Below are 27,650 nucleotides of genomic sequence, written 5' to 3'. Positions count from 1 at the left end.
GCAGAGCCATCTGTGAGAAGCAGGCTTAAGTTTCTAGGGGAATCTGGTGGGAGAGGGGTATAAAACATTATTTGTGAACAAATTCAGGAGCTGAGAAGGTGTGGGGGTACCCCTGAGATGGTGACCTCAGACCATGCCTGGATGCGACATAAGGGTTGTTAGCACTAAGCACTTACCCAGTTGTATAGTTTGGAGCCTGGAAAAGTTCCCTTCTGATCTAGAATCAGCTTAAGCCCTGAAGCATGAAATGTGAATACCTTTTGCTCAGCATCCATTAAATAAATGTTATTCTTCTCCCTGGCAGAAAACACAAATTTCTCTGCTCAGAGCCACGGCATAGCAGAAGGAACAGAATTTACAATATCCCTCTTTACGATAATGGCTCTCACCTTCCAAGGAAATGAGCTTGGAGTAAAGGAGCACCTTTGAGTGCCCAGTGACAAGGCAGCTTGGCTGCCGCTTCAGCTAATTATCTGGCAGGGAGGAAACCTGTGTCCCTGGAATACGGAAAAGGGTTTGTGAACTTTGGAGAACGCATGAAGCAGTTTGGTGTCTGTGTCATGCAAACCGGAGAATGGCTCTTACTGGGTCACGTCTGACCTTTACTTCTGAGCACACATTTTTGCCAATTATGATCCTAAACATGCTGAAAAGTACCCTTGGCCGCTGACAGTTTGCAAGAGAGAAGCAATGCCTCTGGAATAATACCACTCAGGACAAAGAGGAAAGGTAAACAAAGCATTACTTTGTGTTGCAAATAGACGGCTTTGTTAAATACTGGAGGAATCCTCTTGGTGTCCACCTTACACAGCTCTGATTAAAATGCGTTTGCAATATGCTCAGTGTCAAGAAATCACATCTGACTGGGCCAAGGAGGTTAAGAGCATCTTCCCAACTACAGAATAAAACTCATTAAAATAGTCTTTCCAGCAAGAAAAAACCTGTTTTCTACCCTCTCTGCACCCTCCTCTTTTCTGTTTTAAACCAATGTATTGCAGAAATAAAGGCATGATCAAAATAGCATAATTCACATTTATATTTAAAATAATAAACTTGGTAACAATGGGAAAAATTAGTGGTAAACAATGTCAGAAAACACAGCAGAGGCAGAAGTTAACAGAACATGTTTGACCGGCAGGTAACACATTAAAATGCTATTTTGGCAGATAGAATTGATAGCAGACTTGCTGAAAGAAAATCCGCTTCGAGAAGTCGACAAATACAATCCTAATCCCCTTTTTCTTGCACATGCTGCAGATGAGTGAAACCCAGGGGGAAAATTCTTATTACAGCAAATGGGTGTGAGTCCAGAAGAAAAATTAAGTCAAGTTGACAATTTACAAATTTTCTTTCAAGCATGAAAGAGAACTGGAAACCAGGTTATTTTTTTTTTTTTTAAATCCCAAGCTTGATGTTTGCTACTTGTTAATATGTCTGAGTGAGAACAGAGGTATAGGAAGAGGCTGATTACTAATGCAGAACTCATCTCTTGGAATTAAAGCCAGAATGAAATAACTTTTGTCAGACAAGGAGTATTAGTAAACCTAATATTGGGAAGAGACATTCTTCCTGATGCCTGATGAGTACTGACAGACTGGCAGCTTAGGTTTAGTTATGGCACTGGACTTCCCAAGTGGTACTAGTTGTAAAGAATCCACTTGATAATGCAGGAGATTCAAGAGGCCTGGGTTTGATCCCTGGGTTGGGAGTATCCCCTGGGGTAGGCAATGGTGACCCACTCCAGTATTCTTGCCTGGAAAATCATATGGACAGAGGAGCCTGGCAGGCTACAGTCCATGGGGTCACAAAGAATTGGACAGGACTGAGCCGCTGATTAACTGAAAAAGCCCAATGAACATCAGAGGGGGAAAATACAGGGTTTCCGGATAGTTAGCTATAGGACTGTCAGGGTCTTGCAACAACCTCAAGAATATGAATCTTCAGTTGGAGATGTTTCTAAAGTTCCTGGTGTAGTCTCTGATATTTACATGGGCCTCTGTTGATCTTGCATAGCAGATGGTCTTTGCTCGTCCAAAGGGAAGGCATCTTCAACATGTTAGTGGGTTCACTGGAGTAATGGAGTGTCACAGATGTGATGGAGTTTGAGTTCCAAAGAGGGCCAGCATTCTAGTTGGAGACAGAGAAATAAAGGAGAAAGATACATACTGTTAGGTTGTTTCTGAGATATAAAGGTGAACATGGACCAGAGTGAAGTGAATTTGAATCACATAGGCTGAGACATGGGTTGATGAAGGAGAAGTCTGGAGGCTGAACTTCTAGTTCACTCTTTGACATTCCTGGTCTCTTTCTTTTCCATATTAACTTTCTCTGTGATGTAGACAAGTCATTTTATCCATGGCAAGCATATGTCCTCATATGCCCTGGTTTACGTCTAATGTAGCTATCAATAATCCCCTTTCACTCTTGAAGTATCTTGTTTGGGATAAAAATTATATGATCATTCTACTTATAAGCCCCCTGGGGCTCAGTTACCATATTTGAAAAATAATGAGATTTTTCTAGAAAATCCTACCCTTAAACATACACAGCTTCTCCTGTGTTCCACTGTAAAATATGAATACTCTGTAATCATCAGTGTGGTTGAAAAGGGTCAACAAGTAAGCTGTGGTGCATTGGGATGTTGCCCCCTCAAGGATACTTACCTTTTAGTAGGTGACTTTGGAAAATAAGTTTTTTTTAAATTTTTAATCAAAATACTGATCTAAAATGGTGAAATTATAGACAATCACAGCTTCTATCAACTAGTTTGTCTTTGAAAAATCACTAAATGGTGAACTGGTGATCTTCAGTGGGTAGCCCTGGGCAGACTGTTGTATCCAACTACTCTGGGAAATTAAAGTAAAAATACATCCTTGGGTCCTAACATTGAAGAGTTCAGTGAGGTCCCTACTTTACAAGTGTACAAAGCTCCCTAGGTGTTCCTGATAAACAGCAAGCATTGGAGACATAGTTTTATCCCACTATCTTCATTTTACAGGTGAGGCAACTGAGGCCCAGAGGCAGCAGCAATGGCAATGGGTATTTGTCTAGTTTTTATTATTTACCAGCTGCATTGGTGGACCGTATTTTCTTTTACCCTTATCAGAGTCTTCTGGGGTCTGAAATTTACCCCCATTTTATAAGGAATACTATGAAACAAAATAAAGAAATATGTCCAAAGTCATACAGGTACTTAGTGGCAGAATCAGAACTGTTACTCATTTCTCCTGATTCCCATTCTGGATCTATTTCTGTTAATCCACAGTGACTCAGGTTGTTTGGGAAAAGCATGTGTGTCTTTGACTAAAGTACTCAGCTCACTTTCTTTCCCTGCTTTCCGCAGAGATACACGTTCAGGAGGCTGTTGTTTGTCCCGATCTCAGGTCTTTTTGAACGTTTAATTCTGCTCTTCTCCCTCCTTGTGTATGTGCAGCGGGCTGCCTGGCAGAGATGGCAGGAGATGTTTTCATGTGTGATCAAGGACACGGATGCATTGGCTGCCAGCCTCAGGCAGGGACACAGACTTGTCTCCCACCAGCAGAGCGATGATGCATTTCCCCACAATGTTCCAAGAATGGCCTGGAATGTGACTAGACAAGTTCCATGCGGCCCCATGAATGGCTTCACACTGCACTGGCCAGAAAACAAACACAACAGTAATTCTTGGATTAGCATGAAAACACTTCCAAAGGGGACTCAAAGACAGCCTTTGTCCCCTTCATAAAAGAGAAGAGATGAGGTGTGACAAATGGCCTATTGGATGGCTTTCTGTGCCAGACAGAGGTCATTTTGGAAGGGCACCACAGACACACTCAGTTTAATAGAGAAGAAATGAACTCAAAGCTAAAGAACAAAGGACACTTCAGAAGAGACAAGGTGATATTTAAAGAAGACAATTTATATTAAGATAGAAAAGTAAGGTACCGTGACTCACATATTAAAAAAAAAAATACACAGCCTTTTGCATTGAGGCATGATGCATAAGTATCCACATGGTGCAAAAACCATGTGGTTTGTAGGCAGGAAATGTAGGTATTCCAACCTATGAAGTTCTGAAGTTCAATTTTTGCCTCCATAAAAGAAGGCTAATCATACTTGCTTTGCTTGGTTGTTGTGATGATTCAGTGAGATTAGAGGTAGGAAGTCTGGAGGATGGTGGTGGGGAAGAGCACATGTCTGAACTCAGATAGCTTGGGCTGGGATCCTTGCTTTGCAGTGACTGGGTGATAACAACCAAGTCATTTTGCCTGAATTACTCTTGAATTTTACAAATTTGGGGGGAATGTGTCTGCAGAACCAGAATTTAACAAATTAATTCTTAACAAAATTTTAATGCATAAAACAGGTAGCAGTGGAGCTGCCTTGTTTGAAGCAGAAGCTGGGAGGAGTCTGAGCTTCTCCATGCTCCATGGCCTTCTCCCAACTTTTCTTCCTGAGACAACTCTTCTTCCTGAGACAGCTCTTCCATTTCTAGGCTCCAGGAGTTGATTACTGTTTGTCTCTGCCACCTTCCTTATTCGTTCCAGCACTGAACTGGAAGATTCTTTCAATACTTTTCACTAAATCTTCTGAAACTTTAATAAAGTGGTCAAATTTACTCATTTTTGATGATAAGAAACAAACAGAAAAAGTAGACCCAGGTAAATGAATAATGGATGACATAGTTAAAAGCCTCTGACTGACTTAACACTGCTTCCCAGAGCACCTCCAGGTTCAAAGACACAAGATCATTGTCATTGTCCCAAATGCATATTAATTTATTTTAGTAGAAAGAGCAATAAGAATCTAAGTATAATTATCATCGTTAAGGAGTTGCTTTGAACTTCAGGTGACCTAAGTGTTCTTTTGACTCCCAATCTAAAATCAACAATGTTGCATAAAAAATGTGCTTTTCTGATTTTAATTATTGTAGCATGATCTATCACATGTAGCCCTTCTGTTATTTCACACTGATATGTACATGCACACCCCCCCCCCTGCTTTTATACACACACGTCACAGTGAGCCCTCTATCAGCCTCAGGAGAACTGAGTCAGTCTTGTGATATCTGAATGAACTGTTGGAAGTTCTCATAATATCAGGTTGCTTCAGAAGCATTTTCTTTTGTGTCTGCTTTGGGATCTATATATGTCTTAATATATGGAGATTAGATAAACCTTCAGAGATTTGAAGACAGAGAAGGAGAGTTATATATTTGGAGTTGTTCCAAGGAAAATAAACAACATCCCCTTTCACTATATCATATAAAATAAATGTTTTTCAGTCCTGTGCTGTGAATCCTGATTCTGCCATTCTTCTACTATGTAATCCTGGGTAATCACTCTGAAACTGTAATTCAGTCATCTTCATTTATAAAATAAGGATATGGAAATTCCCTGATGGTCTAATGGTTTGGACTCTGCACTTTCATTGCCCACGGCACAGGTTCAATCCCTGGTCAGGGAGCTAAGATCCTGCAAGCCATCAAGAGTGGCCAGGAAAAAAAAAAAAAAAAAGGAAAGGGAGATAAATAATGCCTTGGGAGCATCATATGAAACAACTTGTGAACATAATATAAAACTTAAGTATAAAATTGCTAGTAAAATGTGATCTTTATGATTAAAAATGCAGAATATAATCAAGGTTATTCTTGGATAATATTTAAAAAATAATGATAAACTGGTAATAAACAGAATCATTGATCTTCAGCACAAATGGAATTTAATTTAAGCTTAGAGGGTTTACCAGAAGTGGCTTGGAATGTAAACACAATGTTCTGTGTTCTGAGTTCTCTGAGACCTTCCTTTTTCTTTTTAATAAAATATTTATTTATTTATTTATTTATTTATTTGATTGCATCAAGTCTTAGGTGTGGCATGTGAAATCTCTCGTTGAGGTGCACGAGTTTCTCTCTAGCTGTGGTACCCGGGCTTCAAAGCATGAGCTAAGGTATTTGTAGGGTATGGGCTTAGCTTCTCTGCAGGATGTGAGACCTTAGTTCTCCAACAAGGGACTGAACCTGTGTCCCCTGCATTGGAAAGCTGATTCTTAATGACCAGGGAAGTACCCTCTGAGAACTTTCTTGTTGATTCCTGTTTGGGTCAGGAGGATCTTGAGTTAGTAACTTGGAGCTATACACTTGGAGTAACTTGAGCTAGTAACTTGGAGTAACCCCAGTAGCTGTGGGTTTGTGATATCTGGAGGGAAGTCTTGGGCCTTCCTGATCTTGGGCTTTCCCAAGCCTCTTGGGAGGTATAAGAAGAAGGAAAAAAAATAATCTTAGCATCAGCTCCAAACAAAAGCAAGATGTATATTTGGAGTTCCTGGTTGCAATACCTTCAGGGTGCCTGCCTTCCCACTGATTGTATTTCCCTTTATTGGAAGGAGACAATCTTATAAATTCATCTACCTTGAAGGGCCTGCAAGTGACTATGAATGCGTAGAGCAGGCAGGGAGGCCGAGCCCACCCAAACTGCATGACTGAGGGTGGAAGACCACTGGTGTCTCAAAAGAAGATATGGAGCTACCAGGAAAGGGGATGGCAGGTGAGGAACCTCTGGAAAACACATATTCACTCTGATTTGTTTCATTATAGGAACTCCCCCCTCCCCACTTTTTCTTTTCCTTTCTTGTTTCTGGTACCAGTTTGAGCTGGGTTCTCTGTCACTGCTCCTGAGAAGCATCATTACTGTCATGAAGGGAGCAGTTGATCAAGTTGAGTTGGGAGACAGGGTCTCTGGTTCTCACGGGTGACTGATGAGCTGTATGACCCTGGGGAGTGTCATTTTACCTCTGTGGTTTTGGCTTTTGTTTTGTAGCATGAGTTTGGATATAGAGGTTTGTCAAGGTGCCTCCCAGCTCTACACACTGTCATTATTTTGTATCTATTGAGTTCTGTAAATGACGTGCAGCTTGATTGTGATATGTAGGTTACTACTCCAGATGATGGGGAGAGGAAAAGTACTGCAGTGAGCACTGATCACTGTGTGTGTGTCCTTTATCTGGTTTCCTCTCAACCCCAACCCAGGAGGGCAGATGTGATGTATCCTCTGTGTGTAGCACAGGTGAATATCTGGCATCTGATTCTTGATCATTGTAAGTGATGTTCAGATCAGGATGGCTAAGGTGAGCATAGGCTACAACTGAAAGAAGAATGTTATTGCTCTAGCAGCAATCTTAACTCTTAATTGCTGTGAAATGAAAAAGACCACTCCATTCTGGAAATATTTTAATAAATAGAGAAAATTGACAACTTTCCTTCCAGAATGGTTTAGTTTGTAGCCTCAACCAGAGGCAAGAAGATGGAAGCATTGACCTCTGGGGAGTTCTGTCTCAGCCCCTCCATTCTCCAAAATGCTGGCCCTGAAGGAAAAGTGTCACACGTCTTCTTGCATGTCCTGTCTCACACTGAGTAATGTTGCCCCTCTGCCCCCAGCGGAGCGTTTTAATGATAACGGCTGTCTTCAGGGACAGATTGTGACTTGTCTTTTAAAGGAAGATGAAATCTATTAAGACAGTGAGGACAGAGAAGAAAAGCTATGTTCCTGAGAGGGGAGCTCTAAAGGTGAGTGTGGTTAGTTCTTTTTTCTTGCCACCTCCCCTCCCCCAACCATCTCTTTCTCTCTTTGTTAGAAGGCAATACCCTTCAACTGCTCTGTTTTGTATCTGGATTGTTGTGGTTGTTGGTGTATAAAATTTCTGCTGGTGTGTATAATTTATAAGCTCTAAAAAATGATAAATAGTCTCAAGTAAGAAGAGTGATTTGTGCTAAAAGTCCTAAGGGTACTTTTGTAAAGGAATTTAATTTCTTGGGGGAAATTGTCTATAACTTTCTTTCTGTGGAATGTTAGTTAACTGGTTCATAGATGGGATTTATTTTCTGTCATCTTTTTTTTTTCTTCCATTATTGATTTGGTTAAGTTTACCTAGGCAATTGAGACTATATAGCAAAGTCCTGATGAACTGGGAAGCTGAGAGAAATAGGTTACTTAATTTATTTTTCTTAGTTTTGTTTCAAAACTTATTGTTAAGATACTTTTGAGCTTAGTTTTGTGCTGCAGTGGAGTGGTTCTCAACTAGGAGCAATCTTGCCACCCAGGGGACATTTGATAACGTCTAGAGATATTTTGGGTTGTCACAACTAGGGGGTTAGTGGTGACATATAGTGCGTAGAGGCCATGGAAGCTGCTCTACATTCTGATTCACAGAACAGTTGCCCTCTGCCTCCCCCGCCTCCCGTCACCCCAAAACAAAGAATTATTAGGCCTAAAATGCTAATAGTGTCAAGGCTGAAAAATTCTGATGTAGTCAGTAGGCTCCAGGGAACATAATTCAATATTCTTTTACCAAGGAATTTCTATAGAATCCCATCATTCTTTGTCTCAACATGAATTCTCATCACCAAGAATGGAGGTAGGGAACAAGAACTTGCTGAAGTTGGCCTAAATGTAATGAGTCCCACAGGATATACAGTACAGTGCTTTTTTTTTTTTAAAGAAATATATGACAGCATATGTTTCACTATCTTTTTTTTCACATTTTCTTAGTATTTAAATTCAACTACTTGATTGCAATTTAAAAAATCCATGGTAATTAATATAACCAGTAAAATGGAGTTTAGTTAACCAAGAATGGCCAAGCATTGAAACCTGTGACTTTAAACTTGCACTATGGCTATTCAGATCAAAGGCTGGGTAAAGGGTGTTTAATAATGGGAGTAGATCTTGAGTGTAAAATCATACTACCTAAAGCCTTTTGTTACTTTGCCCAGCACTGAGCCTAGTAGTAATTGTTGAGATTAATGAATTGACAATTAACTTGAGAATATGTCCTGGTATTCAACAATTAACTATGGATAGCCTTAAACTCCTTAGACTAGTATTCAAGATTCTCTACTATCTGATTGTGGCTTATTTGCTATTGATTCTCCTACTTGATTCTTCTGCTCTAGTCAAATTTTTGAACCCAATGTTTCATAAACTCAACTTGCATGTTTATAGATGGTCATACGCCCACACTATTGCTTATGCCAATTCCTTCTCTAACTGGCGATTAATATTTCAACTATCGTTCAGGAGTAAAAATTCTATCTCTTTCATGAGCCAATCAGCTAGACAAACGAGTCCTTTCTTCTTCGGGCCCACCTTTCCTTCCATGACAAAGTGAAATATTTATTAGTTGTGTGTGGTTGGCACATAGTTTTTGGTTTTTGTTTGCATTTTTTTCTGTATTTAAATTTTTAAAAGTGTGTAATAAATTGAGGGGGGCCCAGTTCCAAACTGACACTAACAAAATTTATTATTTAGCCTAGAATAATTCACTTACCCTCTCTGACCCTCATTTAAAACAGAAAATTATGAAATAGGCAGAATAATACTTATTCTACATCTCTTGCAAAGTATATTTGGATCAAATGAGATAATGAACACAAAAGTCCTTTGAAAAATATAAAGTATTACATAAGTGTAAAGCATTATTCTTGCCATCAATTTACAAAACCACAGTGAATCTCAGAAAGTGCTGTTGCTGTGTATGTTCTGCAAAACACTTAGCTGTACTCTGTGCTTAATAAATGAATCCACACAAGCAAATTGTTTTCACAGTTAACACAGACTGGCAGGAATAGCAGTTAGAGATGGAAGCTGAGTGAGCGGTTACTACCTGTATTGATGGAGAAGCTATTAAAAGCAGAATATGATTTTAACATCCCCAGGACCATGATAGAAATGAATAAAATTTTGTGTGCTTTATCATTTCTGACCCAGAAAAGAGGACCTTGAAGGCATGAAAAATCTTAAAATAGATTGTGTGCAAAAGGAGACAACATTTTCCACTGGTTTGGCCATTTCCCTTTCTCCATTAAGGGTGCAAATAGGAGTTGGGCTCACTTAGGCAAATTGCTCCCCAGTTCATTAAAACCATTGCTGACTACAAATTAATAAGCCTAGATTCATTGTCATGACTAATATATGACTGAAGGTCTGCTCTTTCCTTCATGATTGGTTGGAGGAGGGTAGAATTTGACTGAGTGGTTCTGGAGGTGTGGTCGGGAAAGTGGGCAGACCTGGACTTCAGATGCTCAACGTGGAGCCAAGAGAATGGTTTCAGAGCCAGTGGAGTCTCAGGGTGACAAGTATAGGGACAGGAGTTGGGGAAACAAGAATAGAATCAGCTTTTGGTAGCTAATAGCTTGGTGGGTGATAGTGAGCTACCTGAAGGTCAGTCAATAGCTGGTAGATATTTTCTGAGGCAAAGTAGGAGGGACTTTAATAACGTACTGTATCTTACCCTTCTTTACCGGTTGGGAGGGAGCTCTTAAGGATTGTAGGCTGAAACAACATTAAATGATTAATCTATTACCTTAGACCTAAATGTGGTTATATTTTTGCTATGTAAATATAATACAAAAAAAGGACAGAATAGTGAGTGTGAAGAATTTAGGCTCTAAGTTAGACTGCTTTTGTCTAGTTCCTATCTCTGCTATGGATTAATTAGTTGATATGACCTTGAACAAATTAGTCTCTGAAGGCCTTGATTTTCTCATCTGTAAGATAGGAATCATAGTCTATACTTCATGGTATAGTTGTAAAGATTAAATGAAATAAATTCAGTGTCCATCCCATTGCACAGTGTCTGGCAAAAAGAGTCCTCAGGATTCCTTAACCATTGCTACTGGATTGTTAGCAAATGGAAACAAGCAAAGACTTCTTGTATCTCCCCTCCCTTTACCTCCTCATCTATGTCTAGTTATTTCAAAAAGGCTTAGAACTGAGGCACTGTAAGAGATTTTTTCTAGCTTTATTGAGACATAATTGACATATATAATATTGTAGACGTTGAAGGCATACAGTGTCATCACCTGATACACATACATATTGTGAAATGTTTGTACAGTAAGGTTACTTACCACATCCTTTACCTCACATAATCACCGTTGTGTTGTTATGGTGAGAACATTCAAGTTCTACTGTCATAGGAACTATTCAGTATACAGTGTAGCAATGTTAACTATAGTCACCAGGCCGTAATGTCTCATGTAATTCTCCTAAGGGTATTATGAAGTAGCTGCTCTCATTTCCACTTTAAAGATGGTAATATTGGGGGCAGAAGAATCAACTGATCTTCGGGCTAGTCAGCATGCTAGTCAATGTCAGAAGTGAGATTCAAAGGCATCTCACAACTATGCTTCTACCAAATAAGGAGCAGGTGAAAGAGTAAGGTTGAGCTCTCTCTTTCTTATGTGAGGAATTCAAGGGAAGGACACCACTAGCATTAGACTCTGGGTGAAAAAAAATCAAAGAAAAGTAGAACTCTCCTGGGAGACCCTTGTTTGAAATTGTGTTTTCCCCCGTGTTTTGGTTTAGGTTAAATGTGACTAGTCCCTCGGGCTTTGGGTGTCTTTATAAAATCTTTGAGTCCAAGACACAGCTTCCAAATGTCATTGCACTAACATTATAATAAAGTGCAAAAGACATATTTCATGTTAGCTAGATGAAGTTCATGTTCTGAAGCTTCCTTTCTCTAAAATAATTTCCTAATCCTCTACCTGCTTTTATTTCTTCATTTTATCTAGCAAATTTTTGTATGCATTAAATATTTAACATACATATTACATCGTGTGTTTGTGTGTGCTAGGTTGCTTCATTCATCGCCTACTCTTTGCAACCCTGTGGACTGATCCTGCCAAGTTCCTCTGTCCAAGGGATTCTAGAATGGGTTGCCATGCCCTCCTCCAGAGGACCTTCCCAACCCAGGGATTGAACCTGCATCTCTTGCAGCTCCTAAATTGCAGGCAGATTTTTTACTAGCCACCAGGGAAGCCCATATTACATCATATGACTAGTTATATGGAGAATCCAGACGTCAATTGTGGTTCCTTTCTTCTTGAGATCTATACCAGCCTGTGTACCTAAACTATGCCCTATGTAAAGTCCTTCCCTAAGACTTTCAAAACTTCAAGGGTCATGAAATTAAGTGTCTGACCCTAACTTCTTGTCTGCGAATTCCAGATTTCCCATATCATACTTTCTTCTTGCTGATTTCCACTGGGCCTCTATTAAAGCATGGATTTTAGCCCATTTCCCTGATTTTCACAGAAATACTAGACTTTTTATTTTTGTTTTTCACATCTTGCAGACTGTACTAAAAGTTCGGAGAGAAGAATAGAGTTTGTATCCTAGGAAAGCAAAATCTTATCCAATATTAAGCCTGGTTCTCAACGTAAGTCCTTCTCATACCTCTCTAAGTTGCGGGGTTATCCTCTCTTTTCTCCTTCCTCCTTTCTTTTTCACTCTGATCCCAAGATCAAATATTTCTCCTCCATTTTCTTATGCAAAGAAATTCAGATCCCTTCTGGCCCTATCTCCAAATTCAGGTCTTGGCCTTTCTTTGCATAATCAAACACTCTGGAAAGCTTTTAATTATCAGACTCTTCTAGAGAAAGCAGGAATTTCTTTTTTTTTCTTCAGTTACTTATTAATACAAATGTAAGTCATATATCCCATTTATAGACAAATTTCCTTAAGCACAAGGACAGAGTTTTCCTTCTTTTTTGCTGTTCCTATATAGATACTCTTGTATGAAATTTAGGAGTTGGTTTATTCATATTTGTTTGTCTGAATACACAGACAAAAAGATATAAGCATGAAGTGGAGGAAGAAAATGGAAGGTCCTACAGTGTTACCTGTTATTCTGGTGGGCTGAGAATGCTCTTTACCCCCAGGCCATATCCAGTAGTGCCCTTGGTGCCTTAGTGCCTTTTTGTGAAGGCTGACAGCAGTTTAATTCCTTCTCTCTGCCTTGAATTGCTCCTTGCTTTCTACCTCTTTTGTTGGATTCTTTCCTTTTCAAGTTAGTTTCTGTCGTATTTCCTACTGATTTACCCTTTAGATTTTAATTTCTCTCTTTTTTTGATAATGAAAATAGTAATAGCAGTTATTATTTTGACTGTCTAATATTCTCTCCAGCTAACTTCATTATGTTCCTCCAGGTGAAGAAGAATCTCAGGAGCTAGATCTTTTGGTCAAGGGGCTTTCCAGAGTTGAGGATAGAAGCATGTAGTGCTGGCCTAGATAATCAAGTGATTTAAGCAAGACCTAAATAGCAGAGGAAGTGGCAATTAGAAGACCCAGACTGGGAAACCAGGGGTTCCCTGAACCAGAGTGGTTCAGAGGCAAGTATTGCAGACAGGGTATAAAGCTGAGAATTTCAAAATGAGCTAAACAAGAAAATGTAAGCAGATTATCAGGGTGGAAGGGAGATGCGGATTATGGGTTCCAAGCTATTTTTAGGATACCCATTGATTTTCATAGGTTTTTCTGTTCGCTTGTTTTGGTTATGAGCAGGACAAAGTGGATTTATGTTCTAAATAAAAGGTACAAGGTAGAATAAATATTGGGCACCCTCCTATTTGAAAACATAGATTCAGTTCAGTTCAGTTCAGTCGCTCAGTTGTGCCTGACTCTTTGCGACCCCATGAATCGCAGCACCCCAGACCTCCCTGTCCATCACCAACTCCCGGAGTTCACTCAGACTCACGTGCATCGAGTCCGTGATGCCATCCAGCCATCTCATCCTGGGTCGTCCCCTTCTCCTCCTGCCCCCAATCCCTCCCAGCATCAGAGTCTTTTCCAAGGAGTCAACTCTTCTCATGAGGTGTCCAAAGTACTGGAGCTTCAGCTTTAGCATCATTCCTTCCAAAGAAATCCCATGGTTGATCTCCTTCAAAATGGACTGCTGGATCTCCTTGCAGTCCAAGGGACTCTCAAGAGTCTTCTCCAACACCACAGTTCAAACGCATCAATTCTTCGGTGCTCAGCCTTCTTCACAGTCCAACTCTCACATCCATACATGACCACAGGAAAAACTATAGCCTTGACTAGACGGACTTAGTCGGCAAAGTAATGTCTCTGCTTTTGAATATACTATCTAGGTTGGTCATAAGTTTTCTTCCAAGGAGTAAGCGTCTTTTAATTTCATGGCTGCAATCACTATCTGCAGTGATTCTGGAGCCCCCCCCCAAAATAAAGTCTGACACTGTTTCTACTGTTTCCCCATCTATTTTCCATGAAGTGGTGGGACCAGATGCCATGATCTTCGTTTTCTGAATGTTGAGCTTTAAGCCAACTTTTTCACTCTCCTCTTTCACTTTCATTAAGAGGCTTTTTAGCTCCTCTTCACTTTCTACCATAAGGGTGGTGTCATCTGCATATCTGAGGTTATTGATATTTCTCCCAGCAATCTTGATTCCAGCTTGTGTTTCTTCCAGTCCAGCATTTCTCATGATGTACTCTGCATAGAAGTTAAATACGCAGGGTGACAATATACAGCCTTGACATCTTCTTTTCCTATTTGGAACCAGTCTGTTGTTCCATGTCCAGTTCTAACTGTTGCTTCCTGACCTGCATACAGATTTCTCAAGAGGCAGGTTAGATGGTCTGGTATTCCCATCTCTTTCAGAATTTTCCACAGTTTATTGTGATCCACACAGTCAAAGGCTTTGGCATAGTCAATAAAGCAGAAATAGATGTTTTTCTGGAACTCTCTTGCCTTTTCATGATCCAGCGGATGTTGGCAATTTGATCTCTGGTTCCTCTGCATTTTCTAAAACCAGCTTGAACATCAGGGAGTTCGTGGTTCACATATTGTTGAAACCTGGCTTGGAGAATTTTGAGCATTACTTTACTAGCATGTGAGATGACTGCAATTGTGCGGTAGTAGAACATTCTTTGGCATTGCCTTTCTTTGGGATTGGAATGAAAACTGACCTTTTCCAGTCCTATGGCCACTGCTGAGTCTTCCAAACTTGCTGGCATATCGAGTGCAGCACTTTCACAGCATCATCTTTCAGGATTTGAAACAGGTCAACTGGAATTCCATCACCTCCACTAGCTTCGTTTGTAGTGATGCTTTCTAAGGCCAACTTGACTTCACTTTCAAAGATGTCTGGCTCTAGATTAGTGATCACATCACTGTGATTACCTGGGTCATGAAGATCTTTTTTGTACAGTTCTTCTGTGTATTCTTGCCACCTCTTCTTAATATCTTCTGCTTCTTTTAGGTCTAGACCATTTCTGTCCTTTATTGAGCCCATCTTTGCATGAAATGTTCCCTTGGTATCTCTAATTTTCTTGAAGAAATTTCTCTAATCTTTCCCATTCTGTTCTTTTCCTCTATTTCTTTGCATTGATTGCTGAAGAAGGCTTTTTTATCTCTTCTTGCTATTCTGTGGAACTCTGCATTCAGATGCTTATATCTTTCCTTTTCTCCTTTGCTTTTTGCTTCTCTTCTTTTCACAGCCATTTGTAAGGCCTCCCGAGACAGCCATTTTGCTGTTTTGCATTTCTTTTCCATGGGGATGGTCTTGATCCCTGTCTCCTGTACAATGTCACGAACCTCATTCCATAGTTCATCAGGCACTCTATCTATCAGATCTAGACCCTTAAATCTATTTCTCACTTCCACTGTATAATCATAAGGGATTTGATTTAGGTCATACCTGAATGGTCTAGTGGTTTTCCCTACTTTCTTCAATTTAAGTCTGAATTTGGTAATAAGGAGTTCATGATCTGAGCCACAGTCAGCTCCCAGTCTTGTTTTTGTTGACTGTATAGAGCTTCTCCATCTTTGGCTGCAAAGAATATAATCAATCTGATTTTGATGATGACCATCTGGTGATGTCCATGTGTAGAGTCTTCTCTTGTGTTGTTGGAAGAGGGTGTTTGCTATGACCAGTGCATTTTCTTGGAAAAACTCTATTAGTCTTTGCTGTGCTTCATTCCTCATTCCAAGGCCACATTTGCCTGTTACTCCAGGTGTTTCTTGACTTCCTACTTTTGCATTCCAGTCCCCTATATTTAAAAGGACGTCTTTTTTGGGTGTTAGTTCTAAAAGATCTTGTAGGTCTTCATAAAACCATTCAACTTCAGTTTCTTTAGCATTACTGGTTGGGGCATAGACTTAGATAACTGTGATATTGAATGGTTTGCCTTGGAGATGAACAGAGATCATTCTGTCATTTTTGAGATTGCATCCAAGTACTGCATTTTGGACTCTTTTGTTGACCATGATGGCTACTCCATTTCTTCTGAGGGATTCCTGCCCACAGTAGTAGATATAATGATCATCTGAGTTAAATTCACCCATTCGAGTCCATTTTAGTTCGCTGATTCCTAGAATGTCAACGTTCACTCTTGCCATCTCTTGTTTGACCACTTCCAATTTGCCTTGATTCATGGACCTGACATTCCAGGTTCCTATGAAATATTGCTCTTTACAGCATTGGATCTTGCTTCTATCACCAGTCACATCCACAACTGGGTATTGTTTTTGCTTAGGCTCCATCCCTTCATTCTTTCTGGACTTATTTCTCCACTGATCTCCAGTAGCATATTGGGCACCTACTGACCTGGGGAGTTCCTCTTTTGGTATCCTATCATTTTGCCTTTTCCTACTGTTCATGGGGTTCTCAAGGCAAGAATACTGAAGTGGCTTGTCATTCCCTTCTCTAGTAGACCACATTCTGTCAGGCCTCTCCACCATGACCCGCCCATCTTGGCTTGCCCCATAGGCATGGCTTAGTTTCATTGAGTTAGACAAAGCTGTGGTCCTAGTGTGATTAGATTGACTAGTTTTCTGTGAGTATGGTTTCAGTGTGTCTGCCCTCTGATGCCCTCTTGCAACACTTACCATCTTGGGTTTCTCTTACCTTGGTATGGGGTATCTCTTCACGGCTGCTCCAGCAAAGCACAGCCGCTGCTCCTTACCTTGGATGAGGGGTATCTCCTTACCGCCACTGTTCCTAACCTTCAACGTGGGATAGCTCCTCGATTAAAAACATATTATTGGAAAGCAAACTATGCATTAGAAACTAAGTGAAATTTTTGCTCTCTTTTTAACTTTTTGAAACACAGTTATGCATACTTATTGTAAAAACAGAGTGATTGTGTTTTTTTTGTTTGTTTGTTTGTGTAAGAGAGAGAGGAGGAGAAATAGAGAGTATAAAGTTCTTTTGTTTTGGTACCTTTTTACCCTAATCAAATTCCCTCATGTAGAGCTTCCACTGTGAATAAGAAATATCACTATTGCAAGATTCATAATATTCCATTTGTTTGATATAAGGCAGGACACATTTCTTTTTTTTTCTGACTACTGGAAGAGACTTGTCTTTTGTTCTTTCATGAACTAATCTTCTCAAAGCTTCCTTTACTCTTGACTTGTGTTTCTAGATCAGAAATGTACTCAGATTCAAATCTAGGGACAGTGCTATGTCAACGAAAAGTGTACATGGTCTTCTACTGTGCTATTGTTTGTTTTTACACTGTAGCCTTCTGTGTGGGTGGAACTAGGCTAGTTCATGCTGTACTGTTCACAGAGGGAAATATTGGGGTCATGAGAAGCTGTTTTACAGGTCAGTCAAACCACAGCATATAAGCACTACTCTGCTGCTGCTGCTGCTAAGTCGCTTCAGTCGTGTTCGACTCTGTGCAACCCCATAGACGGCAGCCCACCAGGCTCCCCCGTCCCTGGGATTCTCCAGGCAAGAACACTGGAGTGGGTAAGCACTACTCTATTGATGCCTTATTATGAGCCACTGACATAGAATAAAAGAAGTGATTCTTTTAATGAAGATGAAATGCATGGTTTATTGAAGGAAGTAGAAATATCACTTGCTACTTTTAGAACTGGAGCATTTTATCAAATATTGTATTGCTTTACTTGCTGCTTATCAAAAGATTTAGGTAGGTATTGCAGAATTCTTATAGGTGAATTTCAGAATGTAATTATAGAAAAGGAAAGTTATTTTTATTTTTTTAAATAAAAAAGAGACCAATTTGCATCTCATAGCCTTTTGATATCAATAATGGTTAAAAAGGCCACCTTGTTGGTGGCAGAAAACAGTGATACCTTGGGGCCAAGATAAGAGACAAAGAAAGGCTGACTGAGTCAGAAGCCCAAGCCACAAGTTAACATTTGTTCTTCTCAGTCTTCAGGTACTACTCCCTGGTTTCCTCCTAATGGTTTTTAATGCCTAATTAGGGAACTTAGGACTTTAATATTCTGCATGCAATTAAGATGCTATAAGTAAAGTAGTTGCACTTTTCCCCATTTTTCCTGGAGATAGAAGGATGGCCTACTATTCCTAGCACAGTGACTGGTTCCAGATAGACAATAAAATATACTTTGTGTTTGTTTTTATTTGCTGCAGTTAAATATAAAGAGAATTGAATGACATTTTGATTCTGATTGACATAGATTGAGAGCTATTAAAAATAAGATAGAATCATGTCAACCTACTGTTGTTTAGGTAGGTGCCACATGAAGGCTGTGGAAAGAGACAGATGACCATTCAAACTATTGTCTTATTTAAAGAATCTACTATTCAATATAGATACTTATGATAAACTGTGTAATAGCAAGAAACAATCATAAAATGACCCTTTTCCAATTGCTTCTGAGACAAGCAAATTAACTCTTTGTCAGAGACCCATTTATTTTAATTGTTCTCTGTTAGGTAATATCAAAAAGTCAACATGGGTAGAGGAAATAGAAAAAAAAAACAAAACAATTTGTTCCTCATTAAATGTTAGAAAAGTCCAAGATAAACCTATTTAAAATTGATCTGATAAGCCCTGAGAACTGTGATGCACTGATGTGTTTTCCTCGGCTAATGGTCTTTAGCTAATATTTATCCATTGCTTTGAGTAACCATTAATCTCATGTGTTGAGAAACTCCACAAATGCAATTCTAGGGCATTTAACCTTTCCAGGTTTGCTGTTTCTTGAGTTTGGGTGACCTGGTTGTGGTGTATACTCAATTTCATTTAATTGTCTTGGGTCCCAATTGTCCAGATAATAGCACCAAGTCCATTTAAAATCAGTCTTTCTCCTTCCACAGCACTGCAATATGTTCCTGAGGTGTAATGAAGTTAAGTTCATTTTGTCTTCCCACACTCACACTCTTATCCATTACTACTTTCTCTTCCCTGCAATGCATTCCCCTCTATTTTTCTCTTCTGTAATTTGACATCAGGAATGGCCACATAGAGAACAGCTGAGCTGTGTAAATGCCTCTCTAATAATCTCAAAGCTTCACTTCAAGCTTAATGATATTAATGTCTTCAGATCCATCTTTACTGTTTTTTTTTTAAAAATTTATTTTGTCGCTGTTGAACAATTTCCATAAGCTTAAATATACAGCCAACTCAAGTACATTTTTAAACCTAAAGACATCATACGTACTTCTACCCTCCTCCCTATTCTCTTCTCTCTCCTCCTTTACCCCAGTCTGGGCCTGACAAGTAAGGCTTTTGAAAAAATGACCATGGTTCTGAACAAAGCCTGTTGTTGCAGATAACTGTTGAAATATCAAGGGTATTGTGTCCTCCATTACTTAAGCTCTCATTTGTGGTTTTCATGGTTTTGAGGAATGTTTACGGCTGACAGTCCTTTCTTTACGGCTCTATCCTTCAAGCTCCGGCTGATGCTGCTGAGAATGACCGCTTGAGTGACTGATAAAATGTCAAGATGCCATTATTTCCAAGAGAGTGTTTGGGAGCAATAAGATCTGTTTCAATTTATCTCATACACCTAAATTTAAGTCTTCAGATTTAACTTCGTTGGCTGCTACAACCAAATCATCTCCGGGTTTTGAAAGAACAGTCATCATGGAATGCAGAGAGGGTTATAATGATGATCACACCATGACATTTCTGTTGTATTTCACTGTGCACATTGGTGCAATATTTTGGACTTAATTAATACTCTCCAGGAACCTCAGTTTATGGGTGGCGATAACCATATTTTAGAGAATGTGAAATACCACAACAAAAATTCAATTCATAAGGCAGATGGCAAAGCCTAGTTTGAAGAACAACAAAACAGGAAGATTTACAGTGAGTTTCAAACTCTTCAATTGCAATCCAGCCGCTGCCAAAGCTCTGTTATTTCACTGGAGGGTAACAATCTGTGAGGGTCATTAGTGTCCTCATAAAAACTGAGATTAAAAAGTAGTCAAACGAAATGAATAAATCGTTGAGGCTTTCTCCGTGTGAAGGAAATAGAGTTGTTTAAAAAACAAGGTTTCTAAATGTTTTTTAAAAAAATCATTCCGTAGTCACTTGTTTTCAACCTGGAATTTACCAAAGTAATAATTTTTAATGGAATGAGAGACATCTTGTTACTTTCTCAAATGTGCAGCATGTAAGAAAATATTTCACAAGCAAGTGTATTTTTTCTCTCTCTCAGAGCTTGGAGAAGAACTCAGCTGGAACCAGGAATGATGGAGAAGAAAGGCTAATGAACAGAATGTTACTAACACCACTGATCAGCTGCCTTGTTGTTTTTGATTTTGGTACTGCCACAAGCACCACATAAAAGTGAAGATGTTAAAAAAAAATGAAGATGATTCACATAAGTTTAATATGATAAAGCACATATTAAAGTTTAGATGCTTTCAGATTTTCTAAGTCCGGCTAAGGAAGGCTAGAGAGGCCAACATTTAACCACCCTAGGGCTCAGTAAGCACCTTGTCACATCCTAAGTGCTAAAGAAAATGGTACAGTGAAATAAAATTTTGAAAAGTTATAATAAATAAGACACTTGCTGCCTCATTGGATTTTAGTTATTTCAGTATAGATGTTTGTGAGTACTTTAGTGTGTATATGTGGACTGTGTGTGTATGAAATTTATAGCAATTATTCACATTAATGTTTTTCTATTGCAAAAATCACAGTTCTCTTCAGTTATTATAAAAGTTAGTGGATAGGAAAGGGAAAGGGGGAGAGAGCAGTGATTTACATCTGCCATTTTATAAGGTCAGAGATCTTGGAAGGATCTGGAAAGTACAGACGCTAAATAGATACGCATAAGAAAACTGGAAATCTCTTAGGCAATCACCATTTGCATCTCACAGACCCGATCCTGGACAATCCTATTTTTCTCCACTGCCATTGGCCAGTTGGCCAAGACAACACAAGTAACTTCTGGAGAGTTAGAAATTCAGAAGTTATAAATCTGCTCTTTGAATATGTGGGCTCTAGACCAGCACTCCTCTTTGATGTGTCCTTGGCAACACTGAAGTATTGTGAATGGGTTACAGGTGTGCCAACATATTTATCCCTGTGGACTTCTTGGTAGACGAGTAGGACTGAGGGCAGTCAGTGACCCTATATGGCCACCTTTAGCTGTGAGCACCTTTAGAGATTACCCCACTGTGACATAAAAAAATGGGTTCACTTTCTATGTTGTCATGGCATGTACATAGTTGGGAAGTACTGCTCTAGACCTCAGCTTCCTATGAAGTAAGAGGAACTGGACAAGCTTATTTTCAAGGTCTATTCCATCCCTATAATTCTATGAGCATATATTAGCCTGAAGTTAAAATACCCAGAACTCCCTGTCCCTTAAGCCATAGTTCCCTCAACCACAGAGGCTCATAAAAATTGAATTAAAAAACACAGAAAAATGTAGCAGAGAATATCTCATGTACTGGAAATCTACTGCATGATTTTTATTAGACTCCATACACAAAAGTCAATCCTTGTTTTTGAAATAGCAAATGAACCCAAGAAGCTATAATATGATCTATTATTATTAAAAAAAAAAAAAGCTGTTATAAGACCTGTGACATGTCTCTGTGATCCACCCAGTTCTCTGCTTTCTCTAATTTGTTGTTTTTTGGCCATCCCCAGTAGTTAGATAGGTGAGCTCTCAAATTCTATGCAAAGATGACCTTGAAAAGAGAAAAAATAATCATTGACCCATTTCATTAGTCACCAAGGAGGAGTGTGTAAGGAGAAAGACAATAGAACTGACTGACTCTTATATGTTCAATACTATTCTTCTTGTACGAAATCAGATTTAATTACTTGTTGAAGAGATACAGTGGTTTTTTTTTCTAGATTCAGAAAAAAATATTTTTTGTCTTCATTTTACTTTTAGTTGCCTTTCAGGATTCCATGTCAGATTTGGATTGTCTTTTGACATCTTAAATACTCTGCTTATTCCCTTGGAGAGACATAGCTCTTTATAGATCTCATAGACAAATGCAAAGTAAAATTATATCATTTTCACTCTACGAGAGTTCACTTTAGCACACAATTACTTCTGAAGTCTTGCTTGACTGATTAGAATAAAGTTGGCAATTCATTTCTTGCCATATAATGCCAATATTTTTCAATTACTCTACCTTCTTTAGTATAAGTTTTTCTAAAGTAAATGAGATAATGGTGATGAAAAGTTTGCAAACCATGTGATACCTTATGACATTATTATTGTTATTAATCAATTATAAAATAAATACAGTGAAATACTATATAAATTTGTTCAATATTTTTTCTTCCTTCTTCATCAAGCCCATTTCCTTTAAATGTTACTTTGTAGTTGTTTCATAAGTCTTTGTTTACAAAAACATTGAAGTCAAGGGTAAACTCAAAGCTCTTTTATAAACTGCCTGTGGTCCATATTTCTGTATTCTGTGTTCTTGTTGTGTGCAAAGAAAGGAGCAGAAAGTGTGTTCATTGCCTTTCTTACCACAATGATGCCATTTCACTGAGGAAACAAGATCAACATAAATGACACCATCAGAGAAAAATATGAAAAAGAATGAATAAAGTTCTAAAGTGTCCTAGACATTTGATGTCACAGGAGCTTGAAAAGACTTGATGGCTCACAGATGCCTGTGAGCTCAGAGGATCAGGACCCCTCTGAAGCTGGTGCTCAGCTGTCTTAAGAGACAGCAAAGGAATAAGATTCATATTTACAGATGGGGGAAAGTAAGTGAGTAAATACTTTTCTTAAAAATGCCATGACACATTGTTGCTACCAAAAATGTCCACTCTTTAAATCAGAATCATGTCTTTTCAAATTGCTACACATTCATTAAAATTTTTAGGAAAGAATATTAATATGGTATGCATCATTATATATACTACTGTCATCAGAATGTGAGTTAGTGCCAATTAAAGTCCACAAACACTTTCCAATTATTTGTAAGGATCTGCATTACATGCTATAAGAAATACAAAGATGAATAGTACTTGGTAACTTCCTTATTGAAATGTGAATGGTACAGGAGGTTGGAAATATTTTAATAGAATGGAGAAAGTGAAGAATAAGTAGCCTAAATTTTATTCCAAATTTTGCCCTGATTTGTTGTTACAGCATGGAAAAAGCCCTTATCCTTCTAAGAGTTTAGTTTTTCCTCTTATAAATGCATGAGAATGTTAGTCACTCAGTCATGTCCAACTCTTTGTGACCCCATGGACTGTAGCCTGTCAGGTTTCTCTGTTCATGGAATTCTCCGGGCAAGAATACTGGAGTGGGTAGCCATGTCCTCTCCCAGGGGACCTTCCTGACCCAGGGATCTAACCCAGGTTTCCTGCATTGCAAGTAGATTCTTTACTGTCTGAGCCACCAGGGAAGTCACAATAAATGCATGAGTTGGGTTAAATTGATTTTCTTTGCCATCACCATGACCATTTCTGTTGGGCAGGGTCTTGCCATCTCTGAGATGGGCTGTTGCCATGGATACCTAATTGAACTCTCTCTTCTCTCGGACTTGCCCTCATTGCTACCCTCCATGTAAATGTCAGGAATATAAATTACAGCTCTTACCTGACCATGGCATTCTCCTTACAACTCTAGAGGTTCTCTCTGGGGTCTTAGTTCTCTAAGATGTTAAGGAGGCTCTCCATAATCTATGCCCTTCCTCTTCAGTATTTTAATCATTCAAGAATTCTTGGTTTACACCTGGTTCATGCAGAAATACCTGTGGTACCATACTGCCTTCTACTTCTGGGAAATTTGCCTGTGCACGTGATCCCTTTCATAAGAAACATTCTTCCTTATCTCTTTGTACTGGGCTTGCTTATTGCCTGAAGTCTCTCCTAATTCCTTCACATCCTGCCATCCTTTCTCAGTGTTTCTGTGAAGCTCTCTGCATACTACATTTAGTGATCTCCACCTTATTTGTATCTGTATCTGTCACTCCCACATATCAACACTTTCTTTGAGATCTGGCAACTGTATTGCATTAACTTCTGCTTGGAACGTGCATATGTGTTTATGTTCAGTTTTGTCTGACTCTTTGTGACCCCATGGACTGTAGCCTGACAGACTCCTCTGCCCATGGAATTTTCCAGGGAAGAATACTGGACTGGATTGTCACTTCCTATTCCAGGGGATCTTCTCGACAAAGGAATTAAACTACATCCCTTGTGTTTCCTGAATTGGCAGGAGACACCACCTGGGAAGCTCTGCTTGGAACATGGGAGGCAATAACAAATATTTTGAAATGAACGAGTCCACTGTCCTATGAGAGTGAAAACTCATAGAACAGAGATATGGACTAATTATTATGGGCCTAGAAAGGACAGAGAGAGATTAATGCTGGCTAGAGGGATTGAGTTAGTCAGCTTTTGATGAGTGAGTGACAATTTAAAAGTCAGAACTAGAAAAGAGTATAATTCCACTTCCAAGCAATTGGAACAAGAATAAGAACGTGGATAATGCTGGAGAATTTTGCTTGTTCCAAATCATCCCTAAACTTAGTGGCTTAAAATACAGTTTATTTTCGGTCATGATTCTGTGGGTTGATGAGGCTCTGCTGGGGTGTTTTCTTTAGGAATGTCTTAAGTAATTGTATTCAGAGAAAAGCTAGGGCTGGATCATGTGAGGGCTCAACTGGCTTTGATGTCCAAGTTGACTGGCATTTCATTTACATGTCTGGATCCTGAGAGCCCCTCCAAGGGCCTCTCTATCAGAGGAGCATGGACTTCATACAAGGGCTTCAAGGGATAAGAGGTGGGGAAGCTGCCAAAAAGGAACACAGCATCACTTTGCCTTATTCTATCAATCAAAGCTGTCATAGGGTCCATCCAGGCTCCAGGGTATGGAGAAAAAGATTCTACCTCTTGTTGGGGAGGGCACCATGAAGAATGCATGAGAAAGGAGACATTACTGCAGCCTTCTTGGAAAATGCCCTCTACTGCAGGGATTTTTTGGGGGGATTGTAAGGATGTGTTTAGGTCATAGAAAGGCGAATATTGGCTCTTACCCAGCAAGGGAAGTTGACTTAAGCTCAGAAAGCTTTGAACACACAATCTCATTGGATTTTTAAGAAAAGAAGCGCATTTTGATTAGTTGTTGTTGTTTAGTGGCTAAGTTGTGTTTGACTGTGACCCCATGGATTGCAGCATGCCAGGCTTTCCTGTCCTTCACTATCTTCCTGAGTTTGCTTAAACTCATGTCTATTGAGTTGTTGATGCCATCCAACTTTTTCATCCTCTATCGTCCCCTTCTCCTCCTGCCTTTAATCTTTCCAAGCATCAGGGTCTTTTCCAATGAGTTGTGTCTTCTCATCAGTATTGGAGCTTCAGCTTCAGCATCAGGACTTCCAATGAATATTCAGGGTTGATTTCCTTTAGGATTGCCTGATTTGATCTCCTTGCTGTCTAAGCAACATTCAGGAGTCTTCTCCATCACTATAATTTGAAAGTATAAATTCTTGGATGCTCAACCTTCTTTTTGGTCCAACTCTTACATCAGTACATGACTACTGGAAAAACCATAGCTTTGACTAGATGGACCTTTGTCAGCAAAGTGGTGTCTCTGCCTTTTAATTCACTGTCTAGGTTTGTCATAACTTTTTTCCCAAGAAGAAAGCATTTATTAGTAGGAAGTTCAGTTTTTTCTTTTTATTCTTTTCTTCAGCAGGAATAGTTGCTTTTTTCAACTCTATTGAAACTTTTTGTTTTAGTATAGATTTGTTCTACATTGGCCAAATTTGTTAAAATCATGTACCTTATGATAGGTTATCAAGATATCTACTTTTTATTTTTAACATAGTCATTCATCTTGAGACAAAATGGAAGCTGAGCAAACTTATCAGATAGGTACATCTTCTATGATATTTGATAGATTTCAGTGAAATTTAGTACATATACAGTGGTTATAGTAATGACAGGTTTCATTGGGTGATGGCTACAGATTACTGAACTTCTAGGGTAGCTATCTCTGAATACCTTCCAAAAAGTGGCTTGCAGTAATTGATGCCTTGGGTGAAGCTAATGTATTGGCAGAAGGGATAGAAATTCTGGGGAAAAAAAATATTGTTTAGTGACTTGGTTGATGACACAGCCAGACTACATAAATTTAGATACAACTGCTATTTTAGTGAAAACAGCTTCCCCCCCGCCCCGCCAAAGTTTCTAAATAATTTTTATATCTCTACTTCAGGATATTTAGATAGGTACAGCTTCTGGGTCCAAGAAATCTTAGGAAGCTTTTCAAAAAGCTAGAGCACTGTAAGTAACAGCCCATCTGTCCCCTAATTTTACAATATTTTTTTAAAAAAGAAAAATCTATTCCATCTTCCTGCCTACCTCTAAGTTGTAAGTCAAATGATGCAGCAAGGTACCCCAAAAGATGATTAACAAATGTTGCTTGTTAATTTTCTGATGCACTGCCTAATTTATTTATGCAGGTAATGAAAAAATTACCACCGGAAATGCTGTGTTAGAGTTCCGTGTCATGTCAGTGGCAACCCTAAGACATCTCTGGGAAACAGCCATTTGAAAACCATTAACATTTTCATAATGGGAATGTATTTTTTTTAAAGACATGGATGTATTTTTAAAAAGATATTATTCACTACCTGAGAGAGTTTTTTCCATGAGGACTCTGCTCTTAGTACCCAAAGAATCACCTTCTGTGCACCCAGCTTGGGTTTTGTCTTCTAGACACTAAATGAGGTGACTACTAGCTTCTCTCTCTCTCTCTTTTTTTAATTGTAGTTCTCCGGGAAGCTTGAAGGCAAATTTGTGTTCTATTTTCAGAAAATTCACTGTATTGTATTCTGTATACTTTTGAATTCTACTTTAAAACCTCAGGTACAAAATGAATAATTAATTACCCAATAAATTAACCTCCAGTTGATTGCTCCAGGTTTAATTTGCCATAGTAGTTGCTTAGTTCTGCATATGGGCATCAACCTCACAGAGGACTGAGAGATTATGAAGCTCTAATCCCCACTCTTGATTCTTGCAAGTTCATTAATCTTTGAGGTGAGGTGAGCTAAAACATGTATGTTTGGCTATTCTTCACCCTGAATAAGATGTGGTTATGGTGGAAACAGCTAATTGTTTGAAAAAATGGTGTGGTAATGTGGTTCTCCACATGGAGTTTTACTTCCAAATTGACTCAAGTGGGTAAATATTACAGAAAGTTGAATTCTGGCAGAGGCTCTGAATTACTTTTCTGTTCATTGACAGAACATCTACACTGACCCCACATTTTTTGTGTATTGTCTCACATATCTTCCCTGTCGAGGCTGTCAGAGAATCTGTGAGATGTGAGGCCGAGAGCAGTGTCCTCCAGTAAATATCTGCCAAGAGCAGAGGCGGAGTTTTGATGGCACATATATTTAATTTTTGCCCCACTGATTGATATAAGTGAGGGAAAAGTTTAGATTAAAGAGAACAGATACTCTGAATAAAATACTCAAAATTGGATGCCAAAACATAGCACTCATTCCAGAGTATTCATGTCTTTATTTGTAAAATGTGTAAAGTATTCCAGTTGTTTAGCCTATGGGTTTATGCACATTGTAAAAATAACAACCAACAATTTATGATAGAAATAAACCATGTTTGTGGTTCACTACCACCCAAACA

At 39.0% G+C, this 27,650-nt stretch overlaps 1 long non-coding RNA gene across 1 annotated transcript; it reads left to right on the top strand.

The window, feature by feature from the left end:
* The first annotated feature begins 17,492 nt into the window (after nt 1-17,492).
* On the top strand, nt 17,493-20,588 carry LOC120880907. The gene is made up of 2 exons (XR_005725154.1): nt 17,493-17,533; nt 20,224-20,588. It is a non-coding gene; the product is annotated as an uncharacterized LOC120880907 (long non-coding RNA).
* The last annotated feature ends 7,062 nt before the right edge of the window (nt 20,589-27,650 follow it).

This window comes from Oryx dammah, unplaced genomic scaffold (assembly GCF_014754425.2).
Source record: "Oryx dammah isolate SB20612 unplaced genomic scaffold, SCBI_Odam_1.1 HiC_scaffold_22, whole genome shotgun sequence".
Taxonomy (NCBI): Eukaryota; Metazoa; Chordata; class Mammalia; order Artiodactyla; family Bovidae; genus Oryx; species Oryx dammah.
Note: the sequence above shows the minus strand (reverse complement) of the source record. Positions and strands in the feature narration are given on the sequence as shown.